Below are 9,590 nucleotides of genomic sequence, written 5' to 3'. Positions count from 1 at the left end.
CTGACATAACATGTAGCTGTGAAAAGCATCAGGGTTACTGTGTGCCAGGGAGAGATGGCTGAAAATGCAAGCACTATCTTAAAGGGCAAAATACAAAAAATCCTCTGTGTAGCCACTCACCTTTTGCTCCAGCAGAGGGCAAGCAGAGTGGACTGGAGCTGTGTGAGTAGTAGCCAGGGTTGGAGGCTATGGGGTTAGAGATCAGAAAGCAGACACCCTGGTTTCCTGTGCTGAGTCATTCCCTCCTGCTCCAGAGGTCATCGTTCTCAAGCAGACATTTACTATCCAGGTGGCTTTGCACGGGGATGGGAGGGTGCGGGGGGTGGGGTGGGGTGGGAAAGACAGTTGACCCTCCCTAAGGAGAAAAAACCTTGCTCCACATTCGGAGTTTCTGAGGCCCATTAAGAGACAGAATAGAAATTAGCCTCCAGGCAGAAGCAATTACACCAACCCTGCTGAAAAAAATTCTCACAACTGTGGATGATTGCCTGAGGAATATTCAAGATGAATCTAATAAGACTGTAGGCAGAGGTGGTCTCTGGAGGCTTTGAGTCTTTTCCTGATCTAATTAGTCAGAAATGGTTTTTGACACTGTCCTGTACTAGAGATTGAGAGGCATAGCAGATCTACCAAATACATAGTTACAAACTCAAAAAGGCAACCAAAATGAGGAGACAGAGAAACAACCCCCAAATGAAAGAACAAGAGATTCTTCAGAAGAAGAGATATATGAACTGGAGATAAGAAATTTATCTGATATAGAGTTCAGAGTAATGATAGTAAAGATGTTCAGCAGCATGAGAAAATATATAGTAACTATGAAAACAGAAATAAAGAAAGACATAACACAAATAAAGAACACATTGGAAGGAATACAGAGCAGGTTAGGGGAAGCTGAGGATCGAATCAGTGAATTAGATGACTGAGTTAAAAAAAAAAATCACTCAATCAGAGAACCAAAAAGAAAAAAAAAATAAAAAAAACACACACAGGAGAGCAGCTTAAGGCAGCTGTGGGGCAACATGAAATGTAACAATATTTGAATAGAAGACAGGCCAGAAGAGGCAGAAAGAGAGACAGGGATAGAGAACATGTTTGACGAAATAATGGCAGAAAACTTCCATAACCTGGTAAAGGAAAAAGTCACATAAGTTCAGGAGGTACAGAGTGTCCCAACCAATAAGAATACAAATAGGCCAAACCCCAGACACATCATAATTAAAATGCCAAAAATTAAAGACAAAGAGAGAATCTTAAAGGCAGCAAGAGAAAAGCAAACTTATTTACAAAGGAGTTTCAATAAGGCTGACACCTCATTTTCTATCAGAAACTCAACAGGCCAGAAGGGAATGGCATGAAGTACTCAAGGTAATGAAAAGCAAGGATCTAGAACCAATATTACTATATCTATCAAGGCTATCATTCAAAACATATGGTGAAATAAAGAGCTTCGCAGACAAAAAAAAAAAAAAAAAAGGCTAAAGGAGTCCATCACCAAGCCAGCATTACAAGAAATGCTAAAGGGGCAACTGTGAGGAGAAGAAATAAAGAGAGCACCTAGGCATACAGAATTAAAATGGCAATAATAAAGAACCTATCAATAATAACTTTAAATGTAAATTGATTACATGCTCCAATCGAAAGACATAGGGTAGCTGAGTGAATATAAAAACATGACCCAACTATATAGTGTCTACAAGAAACCCACCTCAGAACAAAATACTCACACAGGATGAGAGTGAAGGGATGGAAAAGAAAAAAAAATCTGAGTAGCAATACTCATATCTGAAAAAATAGAATGCAAAATGAAGGCCATCACAAGCGAGATGAAAGGTCAATACATAATACTAAAGGGATCAAACCAACAGAAGGATATAACCCTGGTAAACATATATAAACCGAATAGAGGATCATCTAAATATATTTAAAAAAACTTATAGAGGACTTAAGGGAGATATCAACAACAACACAGTCATAGTAGGGGACTTTAACATCCCACTGATTTCACTGGATAGATCTTTCAGATAAAAATTAACAAGGAAACAGTGACTCTAAAGGACACACTGGATCAGATAGATTTAATTGATATTTATAGAACATTTCACCCCAAAGCTTCACAATATACATTCTTCTTAAGTGCACATGGGTCATTCACAAAGGTAGACCACATTTTAGGGCACAAAGCAAGGCTCTAAGAGCTTAAGAAGATTGAAATCATATCAAGTATCTTTTCAGATCAGAGTGGAATGAAATTAGAAATCAACTAAAGTAAAAAATAAACAAAAAACATGCAAACATATGGAAGCTAAATAGCATGTTATTAAACAATGAATGGGTTACCAATGATATCAAGACAGAAATCAAAAACTTTCTGGAAACAAATGAAAATTAACACATAAAAATCCAAAATCTCTGCGACACAGCAAAAGCAGTTCTGAAAGGGAAGTTTGTAGCATTTCAGGCCTACCTCAGAATACAAGAAAAATTAATAATGAACTATTTAATCCTACTACTAAAAGAACTAGAGAGAGGACAACAAGAAAAGCCCAGAGTAAGTAGAAGGCAGGAAATAATAAAGATTAGAGCATAAATAAATGACATAGAGACTAAAAAAAAAACCCCCAAACCACAATATTTTAATGAAACCAAGATCTGGTTTGTCCCAATTATGCCCCAATTAATTAATTATTTGCCTAGATTTAGTGGGACATACGCAGGTGACCAGGGGTCAACAATAACGGCCTACCCCCTGGTACTATAGTTGAGCCGAACCGGAACACATGAACACACAAGGTTTATTTACCTATTCCTAGTGGGTCCTAGGCTCTGGCAAAGGCCACCCAGTGATGCACACCGAAAGACAGACAACGAAGACAGAGACAGACAGGTGGCTGCAGTTGGCTCAGGCTCGCACAGCAGAGCAGTCAGTCAGGGGCTTGTCTCATGGAGCGACGTGGAGTCCTCCTTTTATCAGGCAGGAGATGTAGACTGAAGAAGGTCCTGTGCTTATATAGCTGGCAGTAAACAACTGTGTCTTATTGGTGTGGGCCAGATTGTGTGCCTTATGCTAGGAGGAGAGTGTTTACACTTTTCAGGGGTCCTCAAACTACGGCCCACGGGCCACATGCAAATACAAATATTGTATTTGTTCCCATTTGTTTTTTTACTTCAAAATAAGATATGTGCAGTGTGCATAGGAATTTCTTCATAGTTTTTTTTTAAACTATAGTCCGGCCCTCCAACAGTCTGAGGAACAGTGAACTGGCCCCCTGTTTAAAAAGTTTGAGGACCCCTGCTTTAAGGGCTTAGACTCGCAGGGGTTCTCAACCTGTGGCAGTCGAACAACCCTTTCAGAGGGGTCACCTAAGACCATCCTGCATATCAGATATTTACGTTATGATTCACAACAGTAGCAACATTACAGTTATGAAGTAGCAATGAAAATAATTTTATGGTTGGGTCACAACATGAGGAACTGTATTTAAAGGGCCAGAAGGTTGAGAACCACTGGCTTAGAGCATTCACATCAAGATAGTGGGGTGTTCACCAATTTGGAAGTTACAGAGTATTGGGGTCTCCACACAGCAAACATTTCACACAGTAATCATTTCACACATTAGAGGGGTTTCTTTATGACCATAACATTATTATAACATGGTTCCTTGAAAGGATAAACAAGATTGATGAACCATTAACCAGACTCATCAAGAAATAAGAGGGCCAATAAATAAACTCAGAAACAAAAGTGAAGAAGTAACCACTCACACCACAGAAATAAGATTTGTAAGAAAATACTATGAATGACTATATGCCAACAAGCTGGACAATGTGGATGAAATGGACAAATTCCTAGAAAAATACAATCTCCTAAAACTGAATCAGGAAGAATCAGAAAACCTGAATAGGCCAATAACAACTGATGAAGTCGAAGCAGTAATCAAAAAACTCCCAGCAAACAAAAGTCCAGGTCCGGATGGCTTCCAAGAGGAGTTTTATCAAATATTCAAAGAACTAACACCTATAGTCCTCAAACTATTCCAAAAATTCCAAGAGGAAGGAACACTTCCAAGATCTTTTTATAAGGCCAGCATTATCCTAATTCCAAAACCAGATAAAGACACTACAAAGAAAGAGAATTACAGGCAAATATCCCTGTTGAACATAGATGCTAAAATCCTCTACAATATATTAACAAATCGGATCCATCAATATGTTAAAAAGATCATACACCATGACCAATTGGGGTTTATTTCATGGATGAAAGGCTTGTACAATATTCTTAAATCAATAAACATGATACATCACATAAACAAATTGCAAGACAAAATTATACGATCATAACAATAGACACAGAAATAGCATCCAACAAAATCCAACACTCATTTTTTATAAAAACACTCAGCAAAGTGGGAATAGAGGGAGCATACCTCAACATGATAAGGGACATATATGACATACCTACAGTGAACATACTCAATGGTAAAAAACTAAAATAATTTCCCCTAAGAACAGGAACAAGACAGGAATGTCTGTTTTCACTACTCTTATTCAACATAGTACCTGAAGTTCTAGCCACAGTGATCAGACGAGAAGAAATAAAAGGCATCCAAATTAGAAAGGAGGAAATGAAACTCTCATTATTTGCAGATTATTTGTACATAGACAACCCTAAAGACTCCTTGCCCTAACCGGTTTGGCTCAGTGGATAGACCATTGGCCTGTGGGCTCAAGACTCCACCAAAAACTACTAGATTTAATAAATGAATTTGGCAATTTAGCAGGATGCAAAATCAACAACCAAAAATCAATGTTTTTTTTTATACACCAATAATGAATTCTCAGAAACAGAAACTCAACAAACAATCCCATTTACCATTGCAACAAAAAATTAAGATATTTAGGAACAAACTTAACCAAGGAGGTAGAAGGCTTGTGTACAGAAAACTACAGGACGTTGAAAAAAAGAGTTAGAAGTCTATATAAACAAGTGGAAGAATATACCATGTTCATGGATTAGTAGAATCAACATCACTAAAATGTCTGTATTACCTAAAGCAATCTACAGATTCAATGCAATCCATATTAAAATATCAACAGTATATCTCTCAGATCTAGAACAAATAGTCCAAAAATTTATGTGGAACCAAAAAAATGCCCTGAATAGCTGCAGCAATCTTGAGAAAGAACGTTAAAGTTGGAGGAATCACAATACCAGATATCAAGTTATAGAACAAAGCCACTATACTCAAAACAGCCTGGTACTGGCACAAGAACAGGCATATAGATTAGTAGAACAGAACAGAGAGACCAGAAATAGATCCAAGCCATTACACTCAATTAATAATTGATAAAGGAGGCAAGAACATGCAATTGAGTCAAAAGAGTCTCTTCAATAAATTATATTGGGAAAATTGGACAGATACATGCCAAAAAATTACAGTAGACCACCAACTTACACCATTCCCAAGAATAAACTCAAAATGGATAAAAAACTTAAATGAAAGTCAGGGATCCATAGGATCCCTAGAAGAAACCATAGGCAGCAAAATCTCAGACATCTCCCATAGCAATGTTTCTGGATACATCTCTAGGGCAAAGGAAACTAAGAAGAAAATAAAGAAATGGACTACATCAAAATAAAAAGCCTCTGTACAGCTAAAGAAACCATCAATAAAATGAAAATGGAGTCTCTTGTATGGGAGAACATATTTGCCAATGATACATCTGATAAAGAGTTAATATCCAAAATATATAGGAACTCATACAACTTAACAAAAGACAAAGAATCCAATGAAAAATTGGTAAAGGGCCTAAATAGACACTTCTCCAAAATGGACATACAGACAGCCAAGAAACATAGGGGAAAATGCTCAAAGTCAATGATAATCAGAGAGATGCAAATCAAAAGGACAATGAGGTATCATCTCACACCTGTCAGAATGGCTACCATCAAAAAATGACAAGTGTTGGCGAGGTTGTGGAGAAAAGGGAACCCTAATACACTGCTGATGGGAATGCAGACTGGTGCAGCCATTATGAAAAATAATATGGAGTTTCCTCAAAAAATTAAATATGGAACTGCCATTTGAACCAGTGATCCCATTTCTAAGAATATATCCTAAGAAACCTGAAACAATTTGATAGAATATATGCACACCTATGTCCATAGCTGCACAATTTACAATAGCTAAGATCTGGAAATAGCCCAAGTGCCCATCAGTAGATGAGTGGATAAAAAAGCTGTGGTACATTTATACCATGAAATACTATGCAGCAGTACAAAAGAAGAATATCTTACCCTTTGAGACAGCATGTTGGGACCTGGAGAGTATTATGCCAAGTGGAATTAGTCATGCAAATAAAGATAAGTATCACATGATCTCATATCAATGTGGGATCTAATTAACAAAATAAACTGATGAATGGAGTGGATCCAGAGACCTGGAAGTATGGAACAGGGTGTGGAATCTTGGAGGGAAGTCGGGGGGGGGGGGGGGGAGGGTTGGTGAGTGGGAAGTAATCAACCAAGAACTTTGTATGCATATGTGCATGGCCCAAGGCCACAGACAATGGGCCAGTGAGGGCCTGGGGCAGGCGGCAGGAGCGGGCTGGTGGGGGTCAATGGGAGATAAAGGGGACATATATGTAATACTTTGTACAATAAGAAATATATATATATTCAATACAACATTGAAGGAGCACATATCAGGGAAATGTGCAAAGTGAGAATATCTCATTTCCCAAGGAGAAAGCACAGTGTGTTATACGGATTTTTCAAAGAAATAATATGCATAATAAATTCCTCTCATACACACCATCATGCCAAAGATGGTTAAACGTGGATTCTTGCCCATTGAGGCACAGCAGGATAAAAATTATAGGATGTTTAACCAGGTGTCTCCAGGGTTGTCCACCACTGCTGTCAACCAAAATGTTCCAAACGGTTCCTCTCAGACTACTTGCATTAATGAATATGATGGTGTCATAAACCATGTGGGATTCTGTACTTGCCTTAATGAAAATTTATTGCCCCATGAATGATTAATGCTTAATCTGAATGTTTCATAGTTTCTATATTACTGAGATACCACACAATGGAACTCATCTACATTTTGTGTTGCTCTTTCCATCCCCATTAAAAATATAATTAATTGCTGCATCTGTTTTATTTTACTGAATTGCTCATTTTTTTTAGAAACTAAATGTTACAATTTATTCCATCTTAATGATTACAGATATTATAGGGCAGGGTGGGTAAATAAGGAAAATAAAGCAAATTCCTTTCTCCGCTAACAGTATTTTGGCACTTTCATGATATACAGGTTGACTTAATTCATTGACTTAGGTTGAAAGCTGGCCACAGCAGCAAATCTTTGCAATTTAGGATCTTCCTCCATAGCTTACTCTAAGGATCTTAATGACTGGACTACCCTATGAACTCTGAAATGGTGTTTGCTCTAACATTTTTGAAGCTTACACATTTTAATCTGAGATTTGATACCTCTTGTTAAGGCAGGGAACTGTTAAAAGATTTCTCCTGGCTAACCCAGTCCACCATTGAGAAATCTTAACAGTTAAGTTACTATATAAAAATAAAACTGTTCCCAAGCATTGATTGAAACAGTTGTGCTGGGATCCCTTTTCAGAGCATTAGCTCCCTGAGAGAAAAGAGGTCCTAACCAGTTGCTTCCATGAACAATGACTCCAGTACAGTATATCTAATGTCCTTTGAGGCATAACTCAAGAGGTCAGGCAACCATGATTATCCTGACAAGTTTACCAGTCTCTCTCTCTCTCTCTCTCTCTCTCTCTCTCTCTCTCTCTATATATATATATATATATATATATAGTGTGGCCCAGTGCACAGAATTTGTGCACAGGAGGTGTCCCTCAGCCTGGCCTGCACCCTCTCCAATCTGAGACTCCTCAGGGGATGTCCAGATAGGGCCTAAACTGGCAGTTGAACATCCCTCTCACAATCCTGGACCGCTGGCTCCTAACCACTCGCCTGCCTGCTCAATTGCACCTAACCACTTCTGCCTGCCAGCCTGATCACCCCCTAACTGCTTCCCTGCCGGCCTGATTGATGCCTAACTGCTCCCTTGCTGGCCTGATCGCCCCCAATTGCCCTCCCCTGCCGGCACCCAGAGAGTATCTTAAGTAGAGGCACAGCTACTTCAGCTAAGTGTGTAATGTTGAATTAGGCCACCTGGCATCCAGGTGCATAAGTTACTTCAAAAATAAACATTTTTGGGGTGGTGTGAAAATTTGGTCTCTGATATTGAAAGAAAAAAAAATATTGCTTTAAAATAATGACAACACCTATTTCAAATATTGTAATGAAAGTATGAAAAAAACCCTCACATAAAAAGGCTGAAAAAATGTTATTTTACTTTGAAGACAGAAATAACTGAAAATAACAGGTTTCTTTTAGGCCACATCTTAAAAAGGTAGCTGCTTTTTTATGTCTTAGACCTATACAAAGGTCTTAAAAGACCCCTGTCCCTGCCTCCTGAAGATTTTAGATTAACACGTTTGTCTTAAAAACTCTGAGGTGCCTAATTTTTAAAAACAACTGATCATACCCCCTTCCTCAACCATATTGTCACATCATCCAAGTTATACTTTATAAACAGCCTTGATGTGCTACACACGTGCAAAAGGCACACAAAGTGGGTAAACTACTTTGCCTAAGAAGTATATATTGGTAATCACTTAGTTACATTATTTTATTTTTGTAAAATGAGAACTGATTGAACAAACCTTTCAAACAGACCCACCAGACGATAAATATCACCATATGTTTGATTCACAGTACATTTGGGCATAAAAACTTCAATTACAGCTTTGTGTTTAGTATCAAAAAACCTTTTCTTGTGTGCGTGTTTTCGCTACAGATCCCTTGCTCTGGATTACATTTTGAAAACTGCTTATTATAGATAAAGCACCTTTCCAGGTACGCTTCTGAGAAACAGATGTATTTATGCACACAAAGGTGTGTGCACACATTTTCACGCACAAATGTCCATATGATGCCTGCACCAGGCTCCCAGCACATGCCCACAGAGTGTGTGCGGCTGTGCACCCAGGTCCCGGCATAAACAGCCTGCCCTGAACACGATGGAGCCCCACTGGCCTCCCCAGCAAAGTTTTTTGTTTTGTTCTGTTTTGTTTTGTTTTTATTTTGAAATAGTTTTATTGGCTTATAAGACCTTTACATATTAAAAAATACCCCAGAACACTATGCAGTATTAAATCACAATTACATTTTTTTTTACCAATTAAAACTACCCAGAATATACATTTTTAAGGGAAAAAAAATCCTACAGAACTGAATTCTGAAATGACATTATGATTTAAATACTATGACAAAATAAATAATTCCTTATAACATTGATTCATTGCACAAAGCTGCCAGACACTTCCAAACGCATAACAATTGTAGAGTACAAATGAACGCAATTCAACATTACACATTTAGCTGAAATAGCTGTGCCTCCACTTACGAAATCTCAAATTTCTGGCACAAAAAGTTGGGCTGTTTTAACTTTAAACAACTTCACAATTCATTTACTCTCTTTCTGGCCATT

The sequence above is a fragment of the Myotis daubentonii genome, chromosome X (assembly GCF_963259705.1).
Source record: "Myotis daubentonii chromosome X, mMyoDau2.1, whole genome shotgun sequence".
Taxonomy (NCBI): Eukaryota; Metazoa; Chordata; class Mammalia; order Chiroptera; family Vespertilionidae; genus Myotis; species Myotis daubentonii.
The sequence above is the reverse complement of the archived record's forward strand: the minus strand, read 5'-3'. Positions refer to the sequence as shown.